The 27874-nt window shown below is 38.1% G+C and overlaps 1 pseudogene across 1 annotated transcript; it reads left to right on the forward strand.

Annotated features, from left to right (window-relative positions):
- Positions 1–1244: 1244 nt before the first annotated feature.
- LOC149158106 (uncharacterized) lies at positions 1245–27872 on the forward strand (annotated as a pseudogene). Its single transcript, XR_016261660.1, has 3 exons — positions 1245–3092; positions 26665–26933; positions 27071–27872. The product of XR_016261660.1 is annotated as an uncharacterized LOC149158106 (transcript).
- The last annotated feature ends 2 nt before the right edge of the window (positions 27873–27874 follow it).

The raw sequence follows: 27874 nt of genomic DNA on the forward strand, positions 1-27874 counted from the left end.
CATGTTTTGGATTTGACACGAAGTGATTTATACTTAACTGTCTCTTAAGGGAAACAATTAGACTTTGATGGTGATATAATAATTTCTGTAAGTATGTGCAATATTATTCTTGGGTATTATTACATTGATGATCAACACTCGTTAGATTTTAATCTCAACCATTATTGGGACATTTTGTTTGGTATTTGATCTATGGTGGAAGTTTGATTTCATTTGGTAGTGCTTGCAGTAGACATTTCAATGCATATTTACTTGAAGTTGGTTATGAATTTATTGTGGTTAGTACTGATGCAGTGCTATTTCTTATTGTTAATTGGTCTCTTGAGTTTGTTAAGCCCAACTCGTCTATCTAGTTGACATGTAGTAAAAAGAGAATCATATAGCCATGTGAAAGATGAAGTCACAAAGTCATATGACTTGGGCTTATGAATAGTTGGAGTAAACTTAGCCCATCATCTAAACCCCCCACTCCCATAAGACCCCCATAAGAAAGAAAGAAAGAAAGAAAGAAAGAAAGAAATTTCCCATAATGAATCCAACATTTAGAAATGAAGGGTGTTGGAGTGGAAGATTGCAATTATTTCTGGATATATGCTGAAGATTACTCTAAGAAAGTGTGTGTACTTTCTCATAGCAAGTCGACCATTATTTAGAAATAAAAAAAACTTATAAAAAAAACTTTGTATGGTTGAAACGCAGTGGAGCTCATATATTTTTTTTGTAAATAGGTAGCATACATGAATTTGGATTTAAAGATTTTTATAAGTATTTGTTGGTAAGGATTTTATGAAATAGTTTATAAAACTATAACCTTAGACACTATGATGCTTTTTTGAAGTTATTGTTTGAAATTATTATAATTCTTAAAATTATTGTTTCTAAAGTCATAATTCGTAGAATGATGAGGCCATAATTCCTTTATCCTAGAAACTATGAACTTAAAAACTTTTAACTATAACAAACCCATTTCCCTACCTGTCCTTAAGGAAATGGTGTCCAAAATCTTTTATCCTATTTACTTGGGATTACTAAAAGTTGTTTCTTTATTTTTGGTTTCAATTTAGGCCGAAGTTAGATAAAAAATCGTTTCTTTATCTTTGGTTTCAATTTAGGCAGAAGTTAGACCAGAACAACTCTAATATTGAACCATATACCTACCCATAGAATGCTATAACCAGGATTCTGTGAGAATTATAAACCACAGTCACAGCAGTTTGTCACTTGGCAAATAGCTTTCTTGGCCACGTCATTGGGTGTTAACTTTCATTGATAACTGTTCGTATTCCGATTCGGATTCTGTTGTTCCTTTCAGGGTTAATGGCTTTATCACGTTTATCACCTAGGTTCCCTTAATAGCTTGCAAGTATATGAGCAACCATAATCATGAACAACTCTTCTCCGCGGTGAAGAAACTCCCACCCGTAAACCAAGATCTTCCAGACTCCAGCCTCGCAGCCTTCACAGTGAAACTTGACCATATCCTAATGGCATTTCAGTCAAAATATCAGCTGGAAGAAATTCTTCCTCCAGCCAAAAAAATTCCAACCTTGTCGATTTTGCTCAGAAATCGATAAACTCCAGCAATATATCGCTGGAATACTCTTCCATCAGCGACATATACCTTACTTCGCCGAATCGTTGACAAATCGAAATCTCCATGGGCTACATTTAAATCTGTTGGCCGAGCGACATGCTCCGCTGGCATTTAGTCTTGTTTTTCGTGCCCAGGGCGAGTCGCTGGTTCAGGCCATGTTATGTCAACAAACTCTGCAAAATAGTGTTCAATATACTTATAAGTTCAATCCCCATTTTAGTTTAGTGTGATAAGATGGGCCTTGTTGAACCCAACAAACAAAGCACCTGTCTGATCAATTGTCCTCAATTTCTAGACCAATATCAATATTTCAAAGATTTTGAAGTTCATCCAAAAAAAATTCTAAAAATAAGGAGAGAGAGTGATTTGATTTGTTACCTAAGCCTAAGAAATCTTCATGCTGTTTCTTGACTCAATCAATTCCACATTGTTCACAAAAATATTGTATCTATGCGCAAGTTGGTGGACTGTATCATACTCCTTGCCATGTCTGCACAGGATTGAAAGAAAAGCATTAGAAACTTTCGCCGGTTGCCATTTCCAATTGTTCTCTTAAATACCAACAGGCAAGATTATCATTAAACCTCAAGGCAGGTCCGGTTCAGCAATGAAGAGCATATGAATCCATAACAGCAGAGACCTGCGAGAAAACTCCGCAAAGTGTAGAATCTTGGGATAGGTTCGAAGGGCTTAAATATATGGGTTCCCAGGTCCTGAATCTTATCAGCGAATCATATTAATATACTCTGTTTCTTCGAAGGACCCTGCCGTGAATAGAGTAATGGTCAGTGCTAAGAAATGCCTTAGTCTAAACTTATTGATTTTTGCCCTGAAAATCATGAAAATTTTGGTAATATCTTGATAAATTCAAGTTAATAATTTAGGTTAATTTAGGTGGCGATTTTTGTATGGGGTTAATTCAGGTAGAGATTATAATTATTAAACTTCAAAATTTAAGGTTCTCAAGTGCTAAATCTATTTCTACCTTAAAGGCTTGATTTAAAAGCTTTGAATCTATTTCTACTCTAAAAACTTGATTTAAAAGCTTCTGCTAAATATTTTTTTTCCCAAATTCCAACTAAAAATGACTGTCCCGCAATTCCTCTCCTCCTCTCCTCTTGTATTGCTAAGAACACTGGGTATTGCACAGAACAATGGGGCAATTCGTCGTCCTCGGTAGACTTGTATTGCTCAGAACAATGGTATGGACGCATCCCATTGCGATCTGGGTTCTTGGGATCTCTGCCGGCCGTAATTCCGCTTGCGCTGCAGTCCACGAGACCGGCCATTGAAGGGCAGAATGGGTAGCTGGACCGTGTCCCCAGTGTTCCCGCTCCTCGATTTCATAGCTCCACGTCAGACGTAGATGGGACCACTACAAACGATCACGAAGGAGCCACAAGTTGGGTTGACAGCGTTCTCAGTATTGGAATTGCAGCACCAGAGGGGTACAAGCATCGGCGGGAGGCGTATTTGTCGGAAAGGGCTGTTGGCAAAGGTGCAAATCGTTTTTTTCTTTAGCTTATGCAGAATGTTGTAGTTCTATCCTATTTTCATCTCCATTGCAGTTTTTGGAATAACAAGAGCAAAGTCACACTCTTCACAGCATATTGCAAGCTAGATTTTAGAATATTCTAGAAATTAAACAGAAATTCTAAACAGAAAGAAGTAAAAGAAGTAAAAAATTTGTTTATCAAATTTTTAAGAATATTTTAGAATCTAAAACCGAATCCAGATTTTGGAATTTTGAAATAGTGGCATTGCTCTTGCCTATCAAATTTCAGAATATTTTGGAATTTGAAATTGAATTAAGCTAAACTAAACATATGGAATTGACTCGGCATGGATGTAACTCCACCATTGTGATTGATATAACGAAACACGTTTTCAAAATTCCATAGGTTTTGACGCGAAGCCATCTTCAGAAGCCCTGAGAATTAAGTATTTTGAAAATACGTGATTACCTCTAGGGATAATCCTTTAAGGCATTGTTTTTTTTACTATCAAAGTAGTCTACACAGTTGTCGATAGGTTTGCTTTAAAAGTAGAGAAATTTTCCAGCTTACAGATCAATCATAACATTGCATTAAATTCCTTCTGTCTAAGCAAATTTGCATTTGGGAAGATGGAAAAACCCTCAGACTATATCACTTCTAACCAGGAAGGGATTCGATATAAGCTGTGTTTTCATAGCGTGACTTGGATAGTATCCAGAAGCAACTGATGTAGGAGAGGCTTTGGCCACATAAAATTTCCTCATTACTTTCAACTTTGTTGAGTAGGGAACGCATGTGATATTGCTTGAATAGCTTTACAACACCGTGTTGATAAGCCTCAGAGAAGGATGACGATTTTCTTAGGTCTTGAAACCTATCCATCATGTAATCCCCAAATTTATTTTCCTTTTAGAAAGGAGGGGATGCAGTGGTTTTTGAAGAGGTCAAATCCTTAAGGGAAGGAAATGACTTCTTTCTCATATAAGCATCCGTTCTTCTGTCCCTTGGGTTATTCTTTGAGGGTGAAGAAACAAAAGCTGGATTGGGAAACATTATTGCGTTGATAGAAGTACAAGGGGACGTCCATCCCTTATGTGCAGGTCTGATATGTTCTACCTTAGCTAGGGTATTGACAGAACTTGTTTCTTTATTGATGGTCTTAGCTAGAGGTGAGGTAGCAAATTTGTTTTTGACATGAAGCCCTCCACTTTGACTTTTGGTTTACCAGGGAATATGTAGAGAATAAATCATAGACATTGTATGAATTATGTGCAGGTCTGATATGTTCTACCTTAGCTAGGGTATTGACAGAACTTGTTTCTTTATTGATGGTCTTAGCTAGAGGTGAGGTAGCAAATTTGTTTTTGACATGAAGCCCTCCACTTTGACTTTTGGTTTACCAGGGAATATGTAGAGAATAAATCATAGACATTGTATGAATAATCGCACCTTTTTTGCAAGGGCAGCGAATGTACAATCCACAAGAGAATTTTGATCATTGCAGAATGTTATAGGTGTTCATCCTCTATCTTCCTCAGTCAGAATTTGAGAAAAGTTCAAACATCTACAATTCCGGTTAGCCTTCGAAAATTCCTTCAAAGTCTAACATCACAAGTGTGGAAATCTCTTTATATTTCATCCGGTCATTTTAGTTTTGGTGCAAATATTCTCCACAATGGGAATTGAACATTCTTTTTTGAAAAATACAAAGATACTTTTTCTCAGAGCCAAGCCGAGCCGAAGACATTTGTAGCGAGTGTATGAGCAGGGATATGGAGTCGAAGCTGCAGCAAAATGGAGGGCGACAGCTGGTGGCTATATGATACATAAAGGCCACGTACCCTTTCATGAGTCTACTTCCTATCAAACATTTGGTTTTTAGCCTTTCATGAATATAGGACACCTGTTCCTACATCAACCTCCTGTGTCGTCTTGCTACTGGATGTGTCATATCCCGACATGCACATCCCATGCCTATGTATAGGTAACAGCTATAGAGTTTTCAACTTTTGCTGCATTTTTCACTTGTCATTTTTTCCAGAATGCCCCTGCCCCGGAGGGACGTCACAGTCTTCCATCTCACACTCTGTCTCATTTCTCACTGAGACCTCACTATCCAATGTCCCCTGTTATTTCTGGACCTAAGTCTCATTTACTGTCTGATATATCTTTTGGGTCGTCTTCATTTTTTGGATTTCGGAGAAGTGGAGTGGAATGCTGCTGTTTTCGCTCGGGTGGCTCGTGTTCTTCTTGAGGAGGCTCGGCTCTGGCGACCATAAAGTTTTCCAACGAGGTAAGGAGTCTATCAGGCTTATATTCATCTCTCTTTTATGTTAATGTTTATGATTGCGGGGAAATCCAGCTCCCTATTCAAACATCTACTATTTTCTGTATTCTGGCTTCCTGAATGGACTTTGCATGCATCATTTAGATATGTTAAGGGTGCAGTATTCCTCTTATGAATACATTTTTAGAGGCTGAGGTTTTCGACGTGGGAAGTAGCAAATGTCTTCTATTGATTTTCATAGATTTCTGGAAGGTTTTTTCTCTTTCTTACTGAGAGTTTCCCGTAAATTCACTTACATCCCATCCGACATCTGCATTATCTCTAGACCATGCGTAGACTTTAGTTTCAGAATTGGACAATGGTGGTGCACTTGTAAGGGATGTATCTGTTGCTGTATAAACCTTCCTAATTTCTCTTAAATCTGAAGTTTCCCTGATTATCGTTTGAAATCCTCAGTCTTCCGAGTGTTGTATGTCCGCTCTCTCCTGTCACCTGGTTTTTCCGGGCCGGAAAACCTTCCCGGCTCGCGTTTCTATTTTCCGAGGCCGGTTTCTGCATTAGACCGGGATTCAAATTTTCCGGGCTTCATCGAAGATTGTACTTTAGAAGATATTGTCAGACCTATTGGTCAGTAGCAGCTGCCGTTTTTTTGAATTTTCTCCTTTTTGCCTTATCTTTTCCCATGCAGACGTCACCTTTCTTTATTGCCTGACGGCCTCTGTCTACTTTGGAACTCGTTTTCTCCTGGAAAGCGTGTTTTTTATTTTTCGAGGTTTCGCTTGTCAGTTTTTACTTTATGTGAGATTATTCCCTCCCTCTCTTGGCCATATCTTCCCTGGGCATTATGTTCAGTATGTGTCAGCTTCTATTTATGACCCGATCTGGAAAGAATCTGTGTTGGATTTCTCGATCCACTAACTAAGTCGGGGTGTGTGACGTCTTTATCTTTTTGCTGTTTGGGCATGGACCTTTTCTCGGATGCATCGGCCACGGAGGCTATGGTACGTGCCACTATTCTGGCCGAGGCCTGCCACGGTGCTGCTATCCCGTCTAGTGATTGGCAGTCCATGCTGGCTGATGTAGTGGTTCGTCCCTCTCTGCCAGATGATGACCTTGGTGGTGAGGACCTGCCACATTCGAGGAAAGTGCGGGAAGGTGGCCAAAATGATTATCCACGGAGGGATTTTATAGAAGGTGAACCATCCACTCGACGTAAAAATAACCTGAAACCTGTCAAAACCATTCCACCACCTTCGGCAATTAAACTTGACAGCATCTATCTGGCCGACCGCATTGCGAGTCTCCAAGAACGTGCCCTGGTGGGTCGATGGCATTTTTCAGAGATGGATGAAGCCCAGATGCGTAAATGGCTTGGGCTTAAATGGAAATCATTGCTGGGTTATATTCCTCAAATAGCAAAACTCATGAAGGATTGGTACAGTTTTCACTTCATGAGCGCTGAAGATCTGGATATTATTTAGAATCTCCCATGGGTTCATGGAAAGAGTTTTCTTGCGCTTCACAAATGGTACATTGGTTACAATCCTTTGAGGAACACTCCTTCAAACAACCTGATATGGGTCAAGCTTCCTGGCCTTCCTCTTGAATTGTGGTCGAAGGAAACTCTTACTGAGATAGGAAACGCTATAGGAAGATGTGTTTATGTAGATCCTAAATGTCTCGGGGAAAAAGACAAGCGTGTGGCATGGATCCTCATTGAAAAAGCTTACAGGGGTGGGTTTCCTGATCACATTGAGCTATCTTGGGGAGACTTAAACATATATCAGAGACTGGACTTCTGGGGAGTCCCTTTCAGATGTTCGGCATGCCATAGAACAGGTCATTTAATAAAAAATTGTCCTCGTCGACCTGTCAAATTTCATGGTCAGACGTATCAAGGAAAATCCCAGCCAACATCAAATAGGCGTAAGATGAAGTCTCAATTCTCAGGTATGTCTCAGCTATCATCTCCAATCTGTTTATCTCCCATCGAATCTGGCGGTCCGGTCAATGTGTCTATTCCTGGAGATAATTTCAACAGGACTCCATCTTCCCTATGCAAGTTAAACTCTCAGGACCTTTCTTCCCCTTCATTAAATCCTCCGAGCCACTGTATTTTGCCTGAATGCTCCAGAAGGTCAGCTTCCCCGCTTGGTCAGAAGACTTATAACCAGATTTGCATGCCCCCTCCGGAACCCCCTGCTGACAAAGAAATTCCTCCCCCTAATCCATTTCCCCATCCATTTAATGATTTTACTGCGGCTTCCCACGTTACATTTATCCCATCATCCTCCCCATCCCCAAAAAAAAACTTCTTCCATCTGAGAAAGGGAAGGAGCCTTGCGTATCAGCTACTCCTCTAAACTCCCCTGTGTCTTCACCTGTTAATTCTGTAGGTAGCGACCTTGATTACCTTCTGAGTAAAAAATCGCTTGAACTCCGTCCCCTAACTATTCATAAACCTGGGAAGCCTTCTCCTCCTCACATAAGTCCAAACTCTGCAAAAAACATTACTGTGAGGAGAAAAAATAACAGGGGTAGCAGACATTTCAGGGGCAGGATGGACTCTGCTGGCAAAGGAATCCGCGACCTCTCTCTTATTGATGTTCCTATCATTGATCTGTCTGAGAATGGGCCTCTTAGAGCAAGTTTGCCCGAGCAGAACCCATCATGACTCTCATTCTTTCTATGAATATCAGAGGTCTCGGGGCAGACCATAAATTTTTGGCCCTGAAGAATCTATTTTATTCGGCCTAGCCTAAAATTATCTTAATTCAGGAAACCATGCATAGTGCTCCTGTTTCTATTTCCTACTTCAAAAAGATGTTCCCTACTTGGTATATTGCTGCTTCTGAGGCTATTGGTCTATCTGGGGGACTGGCGGTATTATGGGACCCCGACTGGATTAGGGCCAAGGCATATAAATGTTTTGCTGGCATCCTTATCTCTGCTTTTATTCGGGGTCAGGACTGTCCTATTAATATTTTGAACATTTATGCCCCGTACAAGAATAGGCTCCCATTCTGGGAAAAATTATTTTCATCAGAAATATTTGACATTGAGTCTTTGATGATTGCGGGGGATCTGAATGTTACTCTAAATTCTGAAGAAATATGGGGGAACAATAGGAAAAAAGACCCACTTGCTGATCGTATTAAATATGAGTTGTTGCACCGAAATCTTGTTGATATTAACCCTCCCAGAATGCAACCTACATGGGACAATGGAAGGATAGAAGGGGCATATATTGCTAAAAGACTTGATCGATTTATACTACATGTTAGCATCATTGATCGACTGGGTATGCCGATCTCAAGCATCGGAAATTGCTTTATATCGGATCACAGACCGATATCTCTTAGTTGGAGGGAAAAGGGATTTAGAAAAGGGTACCCATTCAAGTTTAACAGATCTTGGTTAGAAGATCCTAAGTTCAATGATCTTATAAAAAATTCTTGGAATGACTTATCTCCTTGGGATAATATGCCCCCTTATATGACTTTTAGGGAAAAACTCTCTTCCATCAGAAAGATTGTTAAAGAATGGCAATACAAGAAAAGACAACTTAACAGATTGGCTCTCCGTGAAATACAATTGGAGCTGGACAACATTTCTGGAGTTTTCGCTGCTCACTTGCTTCCATTTCATATGAGATGCCGTATAAAAGAACTTGAAAGGAAAAAGCAAAAGATTCTGGATCAGGAAGAAGCATCATGGACACTGAAAAGCCGGGCTATTTGGCTTAAAATTCGTTCACAGGTTTGCAAGCTCCAGACGTTAGAAAAACACTATATGGAAGATAAACGATGGACAGGGAGGCTTTCTTCACTCACAACAAGACATCTCAAATGAGGTTGTTAAATTTTTTGAAAATCAATATAAGAGATCTGGAGATAGTAGGATACAGGACATTATGTGGGGCATTGACCTTTATCCTCAAATGTTTGATGATGCGCAAAATGAGTGCCTTTTCCAGCCAATATCAAAGGAGGAACTGTTAGGAGTCATGAAATCCTTCAAGAAAGATAAGTGTCCAGGCCCGGACGGCTGGACGATTGAATTCTTTATCCATTTCTTTGACCTTATTAAACATGATCTGTTGAGGATGGTTGAAGGTTCTCGAATTTCAGGTAGCATACATCAGCTCATTTCTTCCACTCTAATAGCACTCATTCCAAAAAAACTGGAAGCAGCCTCATTCCAGGATTTCAGGCCTATTTCTCTCTGCAATATTTCATTCAAAATCATTTCTAAAATCATTGCTGAAAGAATTAAGGACACTCTTTCTAGATTTTTAACTAAGGATCAACATGGTTTTCTAAAAGGAAGGAATATATTGGATGCTGTTGCGAATACACAGGAAAGTTTGTTCACCATGCATACTAAAAAAAGTGAAGCAGTCATACTGAAGATTGATCTTCGAAAGGCATATGATTGCCTAGACTGGGGTTTCATGAGATGTCTACTTGCAAAAATTGGTTTGAATTCTAATATGATAAACTGGATCATGGCCTGTGTGGAGCAAGTTAATTATGCCATCATTATAAATGGGCTACCTTCCACTTATTTCTTAGCTGCCAGAGGTCTGCGCCAGGGCTGTTCCCTATCCCCTTTATTATTCATCTTGGCTATGAACTCCTTAAGTCTCCATATTAACAAGGCGGTTGGGGAAGACAGGTGCCGTCCATTGAAGATTTGCAGAAATAATTTTATATCCCATAATTTATTTGTAGATGACATCCTTATTTTCGGCATGCTATGCAAACTTACCTGGGTATGTCTTCATGACATCTTGGAAAGGTTTCAAAAAGCTACAGGTTTGCAAATAAATGAATCCAAATCATCTTTCTATCATAATGATGTTAATTTGGAACTTATCGAATGTCTATCTTCTCTTTTTGGGATTGAGGCGCGGTCCATCAAGGATGGAATGAAATACTTAGGATTTCAATTAAAAGCTAATGGATATTCTAAATCGGACTGGCAATGGATCCTAGACAGGTATTATAAAAGGATTTCTGGGTGGGAATTCAAATGCCTCTCCTTGGCAGGCAGAGTTGTTTTAGCTCAATCGGTTTTGACTCAATTAGCTGTGTACTGGGCTCACTTATTCTTTCTTCCTGCCAGCATCATTCATATGATGAACAAATTAACTGCAAATTTTATATGGGGTGGTCAATTGGAGCAAAGAAAATATCACCTATCTAGACTATCAGATATCACCTTGCCAAAGAAGTTAGGAGGATGGGGCATTCTGGATCTGAGGTCCTTTGGAAAGGCACTAATTTGCAAGTCTCTTTGGAGAGGTATTTTTGGGGAGGGTCCCTGGAGCAATACCATAAAAAAAAATATATGGCCAACAAAGATATTACTTACTGGTTCAGGTTGGGAAAGATTGGATCCGCTTACGGATCGGCAATATGGATGAGTTTCCATAAGGTCGAAGCTTATTTCTTAAAAAATTTGGTATGGAGTTTCCAAACTGGTAAAAGGATCCTCATTGGGATTGATCCGTTCTTGAGCGGGGGGGATGATATCATTTTGTCTGAGATGCTTCTAAATTTCTTTCATAGAAAAGGTTACTTTACTTGGAACAAGCTTATTGCAGCATGGCAGGGCCCTTTCCCTCTTTGGAAGGATGCCGAGAATATGGGGATGTCTGGTGATTTGGCTCGGCAGTGGGAGAAGATCAGATGTTGTTTGAGGAACTGTGGCATTTGCCGTTCGTTGGAAGATGACGTCCTCATTTGGAAGGGCACAAAGGGAATGGTGCCTGTATGTGTAAAGGATATTTACTTAAACTTGATAAGTTTAAAGGGTGCTCTTTCTATCCCAATCTTTCCAGTAATTTTTTGGAAATCTGGATGTCCTTCCAAAGCCATATTCTTCTCATGGCTGGTCTTCCATAACAAAAACCTGTCATGGGATAATTTGCAGAAGAGGAGTTGGTCTGGGCCTGGGTATTGTTTAGTGTGCAAATCAGCTGAGGAAAGCAACTATCACATGTTCTTTCAATGTCATAAATCTCAGCAACTTTGGCGAGCCCTGGCTGATTATTTTGGTTTCCCTCATGTTGCTCATGCCTCTATAAAAGAGGCCTTTGTTTGGTGGAGCTGTCAGAAAGAGTCCTGGCGGCCTTTCGTTATTCTTGTCCTCTGGTTTATATGGAGATGGAGAAATCATATTATTTTCAAGGACAGAAAGGAGCCTTTCATGGTTGTTTTTGATAGTATTGTATCCCTCTATAACTCTTTACCTGCAAAATCTTCCAAGAGTAAAATGTCCAATCAATCAGAACAAACACAAGATCATATTGTGCTTCCAAGAGCGTATTTTGACGGAGCAGCTCAAAATGGTATTTGCGGTTGTGGGGTTCATATCATTATGGAGGAAAACTTACAATATCTTATTTCTTGGAATGGGGGAAAGGGTACCAATTGCAAAGCCGAGGCGATGGCTCTGGTGGGACTTCTTTCCATCTGCCATTTCCTAAACATTCATTCCCTTCTGATTTGCGGAGACTCCAAAATCATAGTTGATTATGTATCGGGGAAGAACCATATCAACAAACCACATCTTGTCGGCTGGATGGACAGAATCATGTATCTTTGGAGGAGGATGGAGGGATACTCCATTCAGCATATCTACAGATCTCAGAACCAGCAAGCTGACATTTTATCCAAGAAAGGTCTTCTATCTAAATCAGGTATCTGGAACATGGAGGTAATATCTGATGCGGAAATTTTCTCCATCCAGGAATTTTCCCTCCCTGGTACTTAACTTCAAATTTTCATTGCTGAATCCCAGGTATGTCCTTTCTGTTTTTATCTTTCCAGTCTACTGAAATTTTGTGTTTATGTATTTCGCCACTGATACCTGCTGGTGGTTAAAATGACACATCTGGATATAGCTGTTTTGACATAGGATACTATATTCCTTTTTGAAGTTGGGTTATCTTCTTTCTGCAAGCTAACTGGCTGACTATTCTGACGGGCCAAGTGTCCATTTGCGGAATACTATGTTTTTCCATCTTATTTCGAAAATTTTGTACAGATTGGTCCAGCTTTCTCAAGCACTCATGATGTACTTTTTGTCCATTATATATCTTATATAATATAATTAAGCTTTTTTCGCTCTGAAAATATTCTCCACAATGGCTTTTTTGTTTGTTTGAGAACCAACCTCACACCTCTCTTGCAATTATCATGAATGGAAAACTATAAAAAATGTTTATGTTAGGTTTATTTTAAACTCAATTTTTAAGGCGCCTTACTGGTGTAGGATACTTTGAACCCACACCCTAGAAACAATGACAAAGAAATGAAAATTTACCAAAAGACGTGAAAGTAGTAAATACCAATGACTGTCTATCTCTACAAACAATTATATTTGGTTCTTTAGCAATTATTTAACAACTATAATACAAAATAACTGAGCCACTTGAGCTACCCAAGTCATAGAGATTGGAGTCATCCATTGTGAGGAATCTCATCTTGTTAGTTTATTAAAACCTAGGTAACTAATCTGTGAATTTTAACCAAGCAAAAAACGGAAATCCGAACTTTAACTTTTAACCCACGAATATGTTGAGTTTTCTAACTTGCATGCAACGGAAAAAGAAGGAATAGATGAAGACAAGCACACCATAAAAACAATACACAATAATTTTACCTAGGAAACCCTAATGTGGGGAAAATTTGCAATCTCGGTGTTTTATTTTATTCAGATTAATAGAGCTTCAGAAAATGATTACAAATAGAAAGGAAGTTTTGGAAATCTGAACTTTAACTTTTAACCCACAAATATGCTGAGTTTTCTAACTTGCATGCAGCGGAAAATGAAAGGAATAGATGAAGACAAGCACACCATAAAAATAGTACACAATAATTTTACCCAGGAAACCCCAATGTGGGGAAAACCTGCAATTTCGGTGTTTTATTTTATTCAGCTTAATAAATCTTCAGAAGATGATTACAAATAGGAGGGAAAAACTTCCCTTTGCCTCTGCAAACTCTCTGCACATTGGTCTGCGCCATTCTCACAAATTTGGCCTCATTTCTGCGCTCTTGCACAAAGTTCAAACTTGTGTAGCTTGTACGACCTCCTCTACGCACTGATTTTGGCCTCTGAAGAAGTCTATGAATGTTAAAATTGGCAACTAGGGCCAAATTCCACTTTGGACAGCTCATTTGATGGAGATGATTATTGCATTGAATTCCTCTTTTTGAGAGGACCAAAATCGACCTAAAGATCATCAAATTTGGATAAGGAGAAATGCGTTTTCGAATTTATGCTCTCTCATATGCAAATCGTCAAGGTCAGCCTCACCTCCACGTAGGCTCGTAAAGCCCAAACGACATGTCTCTTGACCCTCACCAATTTGTATAAATAGAGGTGTCCTCCAACCTCATTTGATACAACAAAAGAGCAAATCATATCAAGGTGATTTCCTCTGTTTTGGGTTGCAGATCAAGAGCATCTTTAGGAAGGAAAAGGAGCCGTTTGGGACTATTTGAGGGCTAAATTCTTTTGTAGTGCAGGCCGAGTTCTCTCAACTGGAGGCCGAGGCTGAATGGACGATGTTGTCGCGCTGAGTGTCTAGGCATTGCGACAATGCTCAGAGTAAGGGCTGTCACTCTTAATCCTTACTCACTCCATTTAGACTCTCTCCTAGGCAAGTTAAGGGGGTAGTCCCTAAGGTAAATGGATGAGAAAGCCTGTGGATCACGGGCTCTAGGAGATTTTAATGATGGACAATTTGATGAATCTAAACGATTAAATTAGATTGATAGATTAAATGCCAACGTAAACAAGACACGACCACAAGATAGAAACAATTATAGACCAGTGCCTTCGATATTTGAATTAACTATCAATAAAACAAGTTATCTAGAACGATTTTCCAATATGTGACGAACAGTGACAATCAGGTATGAATCTATGATTAATATAAATGCCCAACACTGTAATATGCAAAAGATTCCAGACCTAAAATGATTTTCATAAACTGCCCAAATCTAGGATTAATTAACCTTTTCTAAAAGCCAATATGATTTATTGCACCTTGACCATAAAATTTAAGATTTAGCATTTAACACCAAAGGACTTTAATTTAGGCAATAAACATTGATGAAGTAAAACAAATCAATGGGTTAAAAAAAATCGAAGTTTTTAATGGGCCATAGGCCACATTAAAATTTTTTAACGTTTAAGCGAAAACCCCTTAATTTATTTTATTTTAAATCGTTAGTCACAAATTTAAATTTTTATTTATTTTTAATTTTTTTTTTTAATGTTTAGAATTATAAAAGTTTTTTCATTTTTATATTTTGAAAATTTTAAAGTTTTAAGGATTTTAAACTCTTTTTTTAAATTTATTAGATTTTTAGGACCCTTTTTTTATGTTTAGGACTTTTAGATTTTTATATTTTATGATTTTTTAATTTTGTGAAAAATTAAAAAAATCAAATTATACAAAAAGCCTTTTTTAATTTTTAGAATTTTTTATTTTTATTTTTAGGGTTTTTAGAAATTTTTTAATGTTTTAATGTGAATTGAAATGTTTTAGAATTTTCTTTGAAATCAAAATTAAAATCATAAAAAAAAAATAAAAAAAGAAAATCTAAATTCTACGTATATACATATAACATAAAAGAAATGAAAAAACTAACCCAAAGTATGTAAATAAAAACTAATGCCTAGACTAACCTAAACCCTAACCAAAAACAAAAGAACTAACCTAAACATAACGCATTCAAAAAAAATATCGAAGTGCTTTTTTTTTTTTATTGCTACTGCGCAGGTTGGAGGTTGAGTGAAGGGAAAGCCACGGGTTGTTGCAGAGGGCAGGAGATGGAGTTACTTGCTGATGGAGGAAGGAGCTAAGCAACAAGCATGTGTTTTTCCTTTTGAAGAAGAATGGATGGGCTACGGTGATAGCTTGGAGCTTTGACGTGAGTGCTTGCAGGTTCACAGGAAGGATACGCAGCTAGGGAGATATCACGCAGATGGACGATGTGTGGAGGGAGGAAATGCTGCGAGGGATTGGACAGAGGAAGATGGACAACGTGGAGAGGAGAGCTGTGGGGATAGAAGGCTGGGCAACGTGGAGATGGAGGGACAATGCAGCGGTAGGGAGAACAGGAGGGTTTCAGGGAAACAAGGGAGAAGGGCTGCGAACTTGAGGTCGAGGGCAGCGTAGGGAGCTGGATGTGCGAGGAAAATGAGGGTTTATGTAGGTCTAGGGCAGCGAGGGCATGAGGTTTTGCGTGAGGACTCTGTAGAGAGGTGGGGGTTTTGGAGCAGTGACAGACAAATGGAAGCAAGGGGACTGGATACTCGGGTTTCAGGCAGAATGGCACTCGTAGATTTGATGCCAGAGGATGACAGATCACATGGTATGGCAGCAAAGGGGTTTTGCAGAAAAAAATAAACTTGAAAATGCACAATGAACCCAAAAGAAACTAGACAACAAACCAATCAGCAAAGAGGTGGCCCAAGAACCCAAGAGAAAACTCCAAAAATATCTGATTACATCGATATATTCTGCTTAAAATTCATCAGTTAAACCCTTGAAAATTTTCCAGATTAAAAAAAAATTTAAATTTAAACCCCTGGACTGCAAAGGCTGAATAATATTCTTACCAAAATTTGATGTTGTTGAACCCCAGAGATCCAGATCTTACCCTCTAGGGCCTAGATTTGGACTCTGCACAACCTTCAGCTTCAGATCTGTAGCTGCAATACAACAAGAAACACCCAAACGATATATACGATTACCCCAAAAAAACACTCAAGTTAGAAAACTAAAATTTTACAGATCTATGTACATAAATGGCAGATCTATCATATCTAGGGAGTGTGAGTCCGACTCCGTTCTCAGATCTGATGATCTGAGGCTTTCAACAGCGAAATCTAATGATTTAGCACAGATTTTTTTTTTTTTTTGAATTTTAGAGGAGGTACTAAGCTCAAAATCCTTCATGCATCACCCATAAAAAAATCTTATGATAAGCCTAGGATCAAATTTAAACTCGGCTCTTTAGAAAACACGGATCATGAGTTGGCTGGTTCAGCCGAGAACTTCCCCGCACGCTCGATGATCTAATAATCAAGGATTTTCCTGCAAAACTCAATTCCGCTGTCAACATAGAGCGAGAAAATGATAATAAAATTCAGATTTAATAGAGATACTTGCTATTATATTCAAAACTTAAATTATCATTCAAACCCCAGCGACTGAGCAAGATCCCTGTACTCAAATCACTCTTCAGAAGCTATTATTAATGGCAAAAAAGAAATTATGCACGAAAATAATACATCTTACAACATTTCCATGAAGAGTAACACCAGTGAAATTTAACCCCAAAGTCTTTCTTTATTGCTCATAAAAAGATTACAAGAGAGAGCCTTTCGCTTAGTACACGATCAAAAGATCGGATGATATTGACTGACAAATGACCTCCTATTTAAAGATAAATCCTCCAACGGCTAGTTCGAGTGACCCTTGTCAAAGTGAACTCGACCGTTGATGAGGATCAAAATTTTTTTTAATCTCATCCGTCGAAATTTTAAATATTGAGGAAATTTCGAATTTTTCAATTAAATGCATTTTAATAAATTCAAAAATTAAAATTTTGCATTTATTTCCTCAAAATTTTGACTTTGACTCAACCCCAGGGACCCAAGGCATAAAATTTTGCAAAATAATCAATTAACCTTAGTCCCTGGACCTGTTAAGATTTTTTAAAGGATCCATGAATTTGATCTCTGGAAAATTTAAATTTACCTAGGACCTATTAGGGGATAAATTATTTTTCTAACCCTCAAGACACTTTACATCATGATTTTTACATTTTCTACATCTCAAGGGGGAAAAACCCATTTGAAAAAAGACCCTCACAGACTACCCAGTTCTGCGACACAAATATAATCTAGCAGATCAAGCAATTTGTAATAAAATAACCTAACCAAATAGTTAGGATTATTCCCAAATCACTTTTACATAGACTCGATCTAGAACACTAGGACTCCCCTAAGATGCTAGTGACAAAATCCATTCCGGCTTTGGGGTAAGGCGGAAGGAAAACTCTGCCGACCATCCAAGAATGGATCGGTGAGACAAAAAGTCTCCCGGAATGTAGATCGTCACCAGAAAAGTAGGTTCACCTAGGTGATTACATACACGACACGGATCTGCTGAGATTATTTACATTATACACATGTAGACTGGGTTTACATTATAAGATGATCCTCAGGCTGATGATGATAGTTGAACGACATGGATACTTCGATTAGGCGCTATCCCTTTTGCGAAAAAAAGGGGTGTACTGTTATGGGTGGTTGACACGTAGTGGTCAACATCTGGCTCTACTTGGGGACATGTTGCTACAACAGAGGAATGTGAGAATCCAGAATCTGCATCCACGCAACACACAACATAACATAAGTAGCGTCCATCCAAAAATCATCATATAACGTTAAGCACAGGAAATATATAAGCTCTTCATTTATTAACTAGTCTAATAACATGAAAAACACAAGTCTAACTACAAAATGAAATACTGAAATAACATGGCATAAGGTTAGAAATACAATACAAAGATGCCCCATGGCATCAGATGCGTTCAATATAGTGCATACTGAGCATTTGCCTGCTTTCAGGCAAATCTGTCGGCTGCTTCTCGGATGTGCCATGTCCAATCCTGCATATAGTAGGACTTTTTCCTATCCGAAAATCAAGCTGCTTACGGCCATCTAATGCATCAAATCGCTTTCTCATTCTCTTTCTCTTGCGTCTTTTCTTTGTGGCAGGCTGTATCACTGATGACGTGGAACATTCTGCTTCAAAACTCTCAGATAAAGGATGTAAGATATGCGTGACATGTCTTTCTTCATTTTGCGTCTGATTTTTATCGTTTTCAATTTTATGTGGGTCACCTTCACTTAACCACTTTTCAATGGAACAAATGACCTCCTCATAATAAAATGGAGCTTGTTGTAGCAGATAAGGAGGCTTCTGATCTGTTGACGTCTCCTTGTTTCTTTCATCCTCTGACCGATGTTGAAATTTCTGTATCTGTATTGTTATGGCATCCATCTGGCTAGAGTGTTCAACCTTCATAGCACTGACTTCCTTGGCATGGTCTTCCTCCATGCTCAATAACTTATTCTGAAGACATATTTGACTAGCTTCCATATCTTTTATTACTTTGTCATTCTTTGCTTTTATGGTCATCAAGCAATGTTGCATAGACTTTATCTCTTTCTTATAATTTGCTTGCATGGTAGCCAACTGATTATTATAATCGAATCTCATGATGGTCATTTCTTCATCCATAGTTGATAACTTGTTCTGAATCACACTTATTTCTTCCTGATAACTTGCTTCCATGGAAGTCACTTGATTTGAATGATTGAATTCCATGATCGTCATATTTTCCTATAGGGCTAATAACTTTTTTTGCATAGAATTAATTTCCCTGTCATGATTAGATTTCATGGTTTCCATTTCCTTAGCATACTGAATTTGCATGTCGGTTACGTCATCAGAGTGTTTAATTCTCATGATTTCCATCTCCTTATCACGTTTTTCCAGGTGGGTGTATAAAGTTTTCATATCCTTGATGTAATCAGTTACAAATTTTTCTTGATTAAGCTCCATATTTTTTACCAGCCGCATTAGTTCTTCTATAATTTTCTTATCATTTTCCCTTTCATTGTCGACATTGGTTTGACAACTTGCTTTTGTTTTTCCACTATTATGGATTTGTTCTGCAACGGTACAGGTGGATGGCACATTCTAATATGGAGAATTGTCTTGAAATCTTTCATTGACAGCTCGATCCTTCACAAAATCACTTTCATTTTGTTGCATAATTTTACGGGCACAAGGCAAGCTACCTTGATAACCATATCTATCTTTAAAAGCATTGACGATGTCTTGTAAAGAAGCGAAAGAATCTTCAGGACAATTATTAAACCAATTCAAAGCATCACCCTTTAAAGAAAAGGCAAATAGACGCATTTTGACATCTTCATGATCATACTGGGGAGAACTACAATATATGAGCATTATATGGGTAACCATGCATAAATGCTTTCTAACAGCGTCTGAATCACCACCCAAGAACAAAGATAATTTATGAATGGCCACTTCCGGAATATCATGGAGAACATCAGTGAAATGACATGGGGTAAACGAATAATGCATGATGAATAATGAGGGACCAAATGGATGATAGAGAGAGACCTCTGCTCAAGAAAGCCAAGAGATCCACAAGAAGGGAGCTTCTAGTAGAAATTCTTGTAGAAATGAAAGAAGTGGAGTCGCCACTTAAACATGAATTTAACTCTAGGATCCAAAAGGCAACAAACAACTGGATATAAGGGAGAGCTTCTTGTCTGAGAAATAATAAATGGAAGAAGTGGAGTCGCCACCCAAACAAGAAACGAACCAAAATGTCTAGGTGTTAAAGGTGCAAATGAAACGATTAATGAGATGACGAAAGATAGGGCGATGAAAAGATCAAATGATGCCAGGAAATGTTGTGCCGCTTGACAGGCTAATGAATGGCGGAAAATATGAGATGATTAAAATGATGTCGAGAAAGCAAGGGCAGAAAAACTCTATCCCCGGCAACGGTGCCAAAAATGTTGTTGTTGCTGGTTGAAATGAAAAGATGAGAAATGAGAAGAATGATGAGGAAATGTCGTTGAAACATTGAGAATAAAATGTCCCCGGTAATGACGCCAAAAAATGTTGGTGTTGCTTGCTAAAATGAATGATAGAAAGATGAAAGATGAATGTCGTGAGGACTAAGGACAGAATAACTCTATCCCCGACAATGATGCCAAAAATGTTGTCACGCAGAGTGTCTAGGCACCGCGACAATGCTCAGAGTAAGGGCTGTCACTCTTAATCCTTACTCCATTTAGACTCTCTCCTAGGCAAGTCAAGGGGGGTAGTCCCTAAGGTAAATGGATGAGAAAGCCTGTGGATCATGGGCTCTAGGAAATTTTAATGATGGACAACTTGATGAATCTAAACGATTAAATTAGATTGATAGATTAATCGCCAACGTAAACAAGACACGACCACAAGATAGAAACAATTATAGACCAGTGCCTTCGATATTTGAATTAACCATCAATAAAACAAGTTATCTCGAACAATTTTCCAATATGTGACGAACAATGACAATCAGGTATGATTAATATAAACGCCCAACATTGTAACATGCAAAAGATTCCAGACCTAAAATGATTTTCATCCACTGTCCAGATCTAGGATTAATTAACCTTTTCCAAAAGCCAATATGATTTATTGCACCTTGACCATAAAATTTAAGATTTAGTATTTAACACCAAAGGACTTTAATTTAGGCAATAAACATCGATGAAGTAAAACAAATTGACGGATTAAAAAAATCGAAGTTTTTAATGGGCCATAGGCCACATTAAAATGTTTTAACGTTTAAGCGAAAACCCCTTAATTTATTTTATTTTAAATCCTTAGTCAAAAAAATAAAATTTCTATTAATTTTTTTAAATGTTATAGAATTTTAAAAGTTTTTTCATTTTTATATTTTGAAAATTTTAAAATTTTAAGGATTGTAAACTCTCTTTTAAAATCTATTAGATTTTTAGGACCCTTTTTTTATGTTTAGGATTTTTAGATTTTTATATTTTATGATTTTTTAATTTTGTGAAAAAAAAATCAAAATATACAAAAAACCTTTTTTAAGTTTTAGAAATATATATATATATATATATTTTGTAAGGACCCAATTCCTACTATTACATCCTTTGTCTATTATTAACTAACATATCTATTTCCTCTAGATTTAAAAGTTATAAAAGGAGCTTGCTGACCTTCTTACATAGCTTTAAACATTTAACATCTTATCATTTTATCATAAGCAACATAAATTAAGGTGAACATTTCATTGATATCAACTTAACAAGAGTAGTCCATGGAGAATACCTGTTTCGGTGGTTGATGATGATACCTTTGTCTTGTTGCTCCAGCTGAACGCTCCTTCTCACCGACCCAACCGGATTTACCTCCCAGCCAACTAGGAAATAAATTCCTAGCCCAGGAAACCTCCACAGGTTCCCTAACCCTCTGTGCCCAAGTCTAACCAGATATAGTGTGTCCTCAAGAAGAATGTGCAAAACAAGATAACAATACTTTCCTCCTCTCAAACCCAAGAAACCTCCACAGGTTTCCAAGGTCTCCCAAAATCATAACAAGTCTCCACAATCACCAATCCTAAGCCAAAAGACCTCCCCCCCTTTTCTCCCTTCCTTCTTCCTTTTTATACCCTCTTCCCCCTTCTCCATCTCAACCACCCCTCATAAATGTCATTAACTCCTCATCCATTTGGAAATGTGACATGAATATTAAATTGGGAATTAAATGGAAAAGGACCATGTCTTCTCCCAAGTAAATCTGAAAAGTACATTTGGGAATGTGAGGTGAATATATATATTGGTAGTTAAATGGAGAGGACTATGTCTTCTCCGAAGTAAATGTGAGGGTACATTGGGGAATGTGAGATGTAATCACATGGAGAGGACCATGTCTTCTCCTTAGTAAATGTGAGGGTACATTGGGGAATGTGAGATGTAATTACATGGAGAGGACCATGTCTTCTCCTTAGTAAATGTGAGGGTACATTGGGTAATGTGAAATGAATATATATATTTTGAAATAATTGAAGGAGACCATATCCTATCTAATATTCAATTTGAGAAGGTAAGTGGGGAATTTGAATAATGGAAATCATGAATTTCATATTAGACTAATATTTCTCAATATTTTCAAATAATGTAAACATTAACAAAATTTGTAGGATAAGATTTAAGTGGGGCATTACATACACCCCTCCTTCAGAAAACTTCGTCCCGAAGTTAGAATGAAAAGATGCAAGGAGTTTGAAAGCACAACAAACCAGAGAGAGTTATAGCAATAAAATTTGATAAGTCAGACAATGACATTACTTCCATCAAGAGTCTCCAACTGATCTATATCCTCCTATCCACCCTGGCCTACTTCCGTTCCCGCCCTATCCTTCCTCTGCTGCCTTATCAGTGACAACGGCCATACTAACCACTGATAAAACCCACATGGTGGAAGTATCGAATACATTGACCAACTTTCCCTAGCAGGCAACTGGAAATCGTCATCACACGTCCAGGGGGAGCGTTCAGTTGTCCTCCCCACAATTCCAGGTTTCGGAGGATACACGGTGGGAAACACCTCCACCCCTCCTTCACAACACGAACCACACTACAGAGCTGGTTGGACTTGTCATCGAATAATCTAGTTAGGTCGTCTTGCCACCTGTCATTTCGCATTTTACTCGTGTCATAAAAGTGCATATCACGTAGATATCAAATGTAGTTAAATAATGTACATTATACCTTCTCATGAGGTGTCTCGACCTTCCCTCAATGGAAGAGTAGCTCTCGGCTATCATACAGTTCCTTCCAACCTGTAATTCAGTTCTCATCCACGCATATATATATATATATATATATATCCACAAAATAATATAGCCACATGATTTTAAACATCATGTTTATTATGCCCAATGTCCATGTGCCAAGTTTGCTGTTCATATCACAATTTCACGAAATAATTCATGTAAATAAATCATATCCACTTGTTAGTATCGGTATCTTTATTTGCTAGCTTATTTCCGTAAGCCCAACTATTTTAAAATAGGAGTAGAATTCATAACAGAGCAATCCATGACCAATAGAGTTATCGGAGCAGTAAGAATTACACATATATATATCGCATATCAAACAGAGTGTTTCTGAGCAGAAGAGTCACATGTTTATATCGTGTACCAAACAGAGTGTTTCAGATCAGAGGAGTCACATGTATATATCGTGTACCAAATAGAGTGTTTCAGATCAGAGGAGTCACATGTTAGCCGACGGAACAATAAGGTAAGAAGGGCATAAAAGGGAGTGCGGCGGTCATATGGGAACAACAACAATTAGAGGAAACGCGGAGTAATATTATCGGAGGGTGTTATTAAGTGCCACCCCTGAATCTCCGACTGTGATATACCCTTCGGACCCGACGACAACATTACGTTGGTTGAATATTTTATCGCATCCGTGGGAGGAGTCGGTCTTTCGGCCATTCGGCAATCGGCGATGCCAGGGGGGTCGTTCTCTGAAAAGCCTTCCCTTTTTTCCGATTGCGATAAAGTCGCGAACCCGACGGCATATGTATATTATGGTTCAGGGCTGTGTCGCATCCGCCCATCGGCAATTCTTCACCGAGGGTTGACGACTACAAATGCCGATTGCGATAAAGACGTGGACCCGATATGCTATAAGTTCGGTTGTAACATTATTTGAAGTCCGCCTTTTAGCTTTTTGCCTTCTTTGGTTCATTATTCCTGTGTAAGGGATATTTGGCCTGCGTGGTTTTTTTCTGAGGTAAAAACATGCATCTAGAATTCAGGAGTGGGTCAAGCCGATTGCGATTTGCGATACGGGCGTGGCATGGGGAGGTTCTAAAATCGGTTGCAAAGCGGCATAATACACAGGAACAGTGGCGCTTCATGCACAGAATAAAAAGGGCATTTCTTTATTTTAAAGAGAACTTTGTTTCTTGTCTTGATTTTCTCAGTTTGATAGAGATTTTAGGCTTTGCCACATTGGGCTATATACGATCCAAAACAATTCTGATAAGTTATGTGTCAGCTAACCCATCACCACGTGAGTCATACATGTAGTCCATATATGAACCATCTCTATCAGCAGTGTCAAATTCACCAACAGAGTCATATAAGTAGTTTTATGTGTCCTGCTAGATGCATCAACAATTCATAAATAAATAACATGGAAATAGAATCTTGACATAGGTGGCTATCTACGTTAAATGGGCATCATAAACGCTCATGTGACATCCTTGTGGAACCCCTCAATAATAATTAGAGTTGAAACAGATTCAACTGTCCGTCATGGAAATAGTATTTGACCCCGGATATGCTATAAGGTGGTACCAAACCAAAATAATGGCAAGCAATGGATTAATGTACTTATCAATTCCACTAGAAGGTGCTAGTATAAGTTTTATGCATATAATTTCTTTAAAACCTTAGTGAGTAAAAGTCCCACTCGTCCAGTTTGATGGTTTTTCATCTCCCAAACCCCTTTAGTTAATCCTGCTAACGAAAGACTGAAAACTTCAAGAAATTGTTTCCACTTGTCATAAAACTGGGACTTTCCGACAATATGGCACGATTGGGTGGATCTTTGGAGGAGTTTCAATCATTTGCAAGCTGAGGAAAGCTTTCTTGGAAGCACCAATATGTTTTCTCTTCTTTTGGATCACTGAGAGGGCATAAACTATGAGGCATAAGCATTGTTTTCCCTTAAAGAAGGACCATTGTCCTCCCCCTTTCAAATAGTAGCATAATGAAGCGGTCTTGGGCATCCTTGGTTTAGTGTTTTGTCTTTTCATGGCCAACAATGGTGTCTTGTCCACATGAGCAATCCTTTCAATCATTGACAATAAAAGAATATAATGCAAGAGAGAAATGAGAATTAACATAAAATATTCCTTGACAGAGTTTGATTTAGTTATTTCCCTATCTCTACATCAAACAACTATTGATAAAAATGTTTAGCATTTATCATCTCAATCATAACATCAATCAGGTTATGAATCTCTGTCAGGTTGAGATTTAGGACGGGTCTCCTCCAGTTTAGTCCTGCGCTCAACATAATGATATCTTCCAGGATTGTCTCCACCAACTCTCAGGTTGCCCCATTGATTTGTTTTTGTCTAGAAACACTTTCTTTAACACCTGAGCTTTAATTTCCACATGTCTAATACCAGGCATGTTCATAATTTCTCATATTTGAAAGACCATCGTTGATTCGTTTTCTTGTTCCTAGGAATTTTCCTTCCATCCATTGTTGTTCTATTCAAGCAAGATCACTCAGTGGATATTACAATTCTCCATGCCCACCTTAATGTACCAACCTTCTAGGTCTCACATGAATTTTTTGCCTAGGTCTTGATTTTTCCTTGAGTTGCTTTGTATACAGGTGATTTCCTTGCTCTCGGATCACATCTCTCAAGTCAGCACTGTGTATCTTTTGTCTCAACCTAGGGTTTTGATTTGGTGTACTCTACTCTTGAGTCAATATGTCTGTACTACTCATCATTAAAAATTATCATGGATTTTTATTTTCAAGTGATATATTCATATTTGTGTGCTCTCTGGTGTCACCTTGATGGATTTTCACTACTAAATCCATGATATTCCATTTTTATCATTGTACTGCCTGGAACAACTTTCGTTATTGTTAACTTCACTTTTCTTGATATTGCATGGTTTCCCTCAGACTCTTAATCATTTATATGGATAGTATTTATCTGTCCATGAATGCTATTATTCTTGAATTGAATTGATATATTTCAAATTCTCTACTCTGGATCTTAATGCATACTGTTCTCGGAAAGAAGGTCTAATTTGAACAATAATGCATAGCTCTGGTATCTTCTGACTTGTGCTGTTGATTCCCTAGCAATATGCCCAGGTTTGTACACCTTGAATCCTTTAGTCTTGTAACTGCCCCCATTCTTAGTGTGCAAATTACATAACACATGTTGCAACCTGACTTTTTGCAAGCATTTTAGATTCACTTATTTGGAAGATTATGTAGCTCATCGTAACTCTTAACTCTGCATTCCTCTGCCTCCAGATTATTAATGGCATTTTGTAAGTACTCACTAGTATCTATGTAACATTCCACACAAGTCTGGGGACTAACGCAGGATTTCCTTTGAATAGTAACGGCTTGGGCCTTCTTTGCACAGATAACAACTATGTCAATACAATTGCAGATGCCAGACTGTGTAACAATTCATGCCAATATAGTATTGGCCAGTGCTGGTGTCATAACATTTCCACTGCCATGTTGAATAACGCTAACGCTCAGGTCCAATGCAACGCTGCCATTTCCATATCATTGTCATCTATGCCTACTAACCCAAATTTAGGTTGTAGTGATTTTGGAGTGACAACTATCGTTTCTAATACAGACTTGCCCAAATTCTTTGGCAGATTCTAGGTTAAAATGTGGGCAGTGTGATTTGCCTGAATTCCTTGGTGTTTTATTTATTTGAGACAAGGGAGTGTCGTCATCGTCTACTTTTAATGATTTCCAATTATTGGTTTTTTTTTTTGAAATGCTGACCTATATTTCTACATAAAATTCTCTGTAAATGCTACCAATCATTGTGGCAGGTTCGCAATACGCAATTGACTGAAGTAAGCAGGGTAGAGTTCTTGACTCCTTCAGCGTTTATTTTTCTTTAAGAGAATCAGTTATTCCTGACATTCCGCAATCGTACAGTGGCTGCATGGAATTTCAGAGGGGAGCTGGTTACCTCATTTGAGGACCACTTTCTATGGCATCCTGATTGCAATAAATAACATTTATATTACTAGTGACCAAGATTGGATTATTTCTTACTGCAAGGCACTTCCTCTTTCTTCTGGAGCAGAAGAAAATGGTAAGATATCCCAAGCCTCAATTTTGTTGTTCAATTACAGGTTGTAAATTTTCTATTGCTGAAAAAGATTTACTTTCTTATAACAGTTCTTATTTTTCTTTATATATAATAACTGAGATGTACCTGGGAGTTTGCAGTTGGTTCTATAAATATAAGAAACATATTAACTGGAAAGTGCCTGGCGAAGATTCGTGTGAATGATCTAAATGTTCAGATTAGTCCTAGAAATCGCCCAAATGCCTCTACAATCAGAAGTACTGTAGAAGAAGCACTTGAAGACATCACTGCCTTATTCTACGATGAAGAGCGAAATGAAATATATACTGGCGATTGGCATGGTTTGGTTCATGTATGGTCTAACTGATTAATGCCTGTATGTTGTGCATATCCAGTCAATCATTCACTGGATTTTAAGTCGAAATCTCAAGCACTGGGCCTGACAGCAATGTTGCTAATTGATTGAGTGTTTGGATTATGCTTCTTGATAACAAGAAATATGGAAGTTTAAGATGCTTGATAAACAGTGATAGAGAAAGGAGCTCGTGGCAACATAATTCAAATTATGAAAGTTTTGATTCTTCACATGTACAACCGACAAGGGTGTTTGATAGGTCAGTTGTCTGATAATATGACTCAATGGGCAGGTGCTCAAATTGCAGGAAATTGCGATTGGTACAGTAGATAGTTTAGTCTCCTGTAAATCTGTATTCCGAATTGTAATTGACCCTTACCATGCAAGGGTCTATAATTTAATATTTTCTTTATTTTTTTGTAGAAGACTTGTTTTCTCATGTGTTTTTAAAGCTCTGCAGAGCGTTGGAATCAAGCTTCAAGGATCGTAAATTTTATAAAAGTCAAAGCTAATCTCTGCAATGCTCAAGAGACATGCAATGGAAATACTTCCCTTTATCTTACAAGTGTATAAAATGAATATATTATCA

The sequence above is a fragment of the Pinus tabuliformis genome, chromosome 5_2, assembly GCF_031772625.1.
Source record: "Pinus tabuliformis cultivar Carrire ecotype Pingquan chromosome 5_2, CPIR1, whole genome shotgun sequence".
NCBI classification, from domain to species: Eukaryota; Viridiplantae; Streptophyta; class Pinopsida; order Pinales; family Pinaceae; genus Pinus; species Pinus tabuliformis.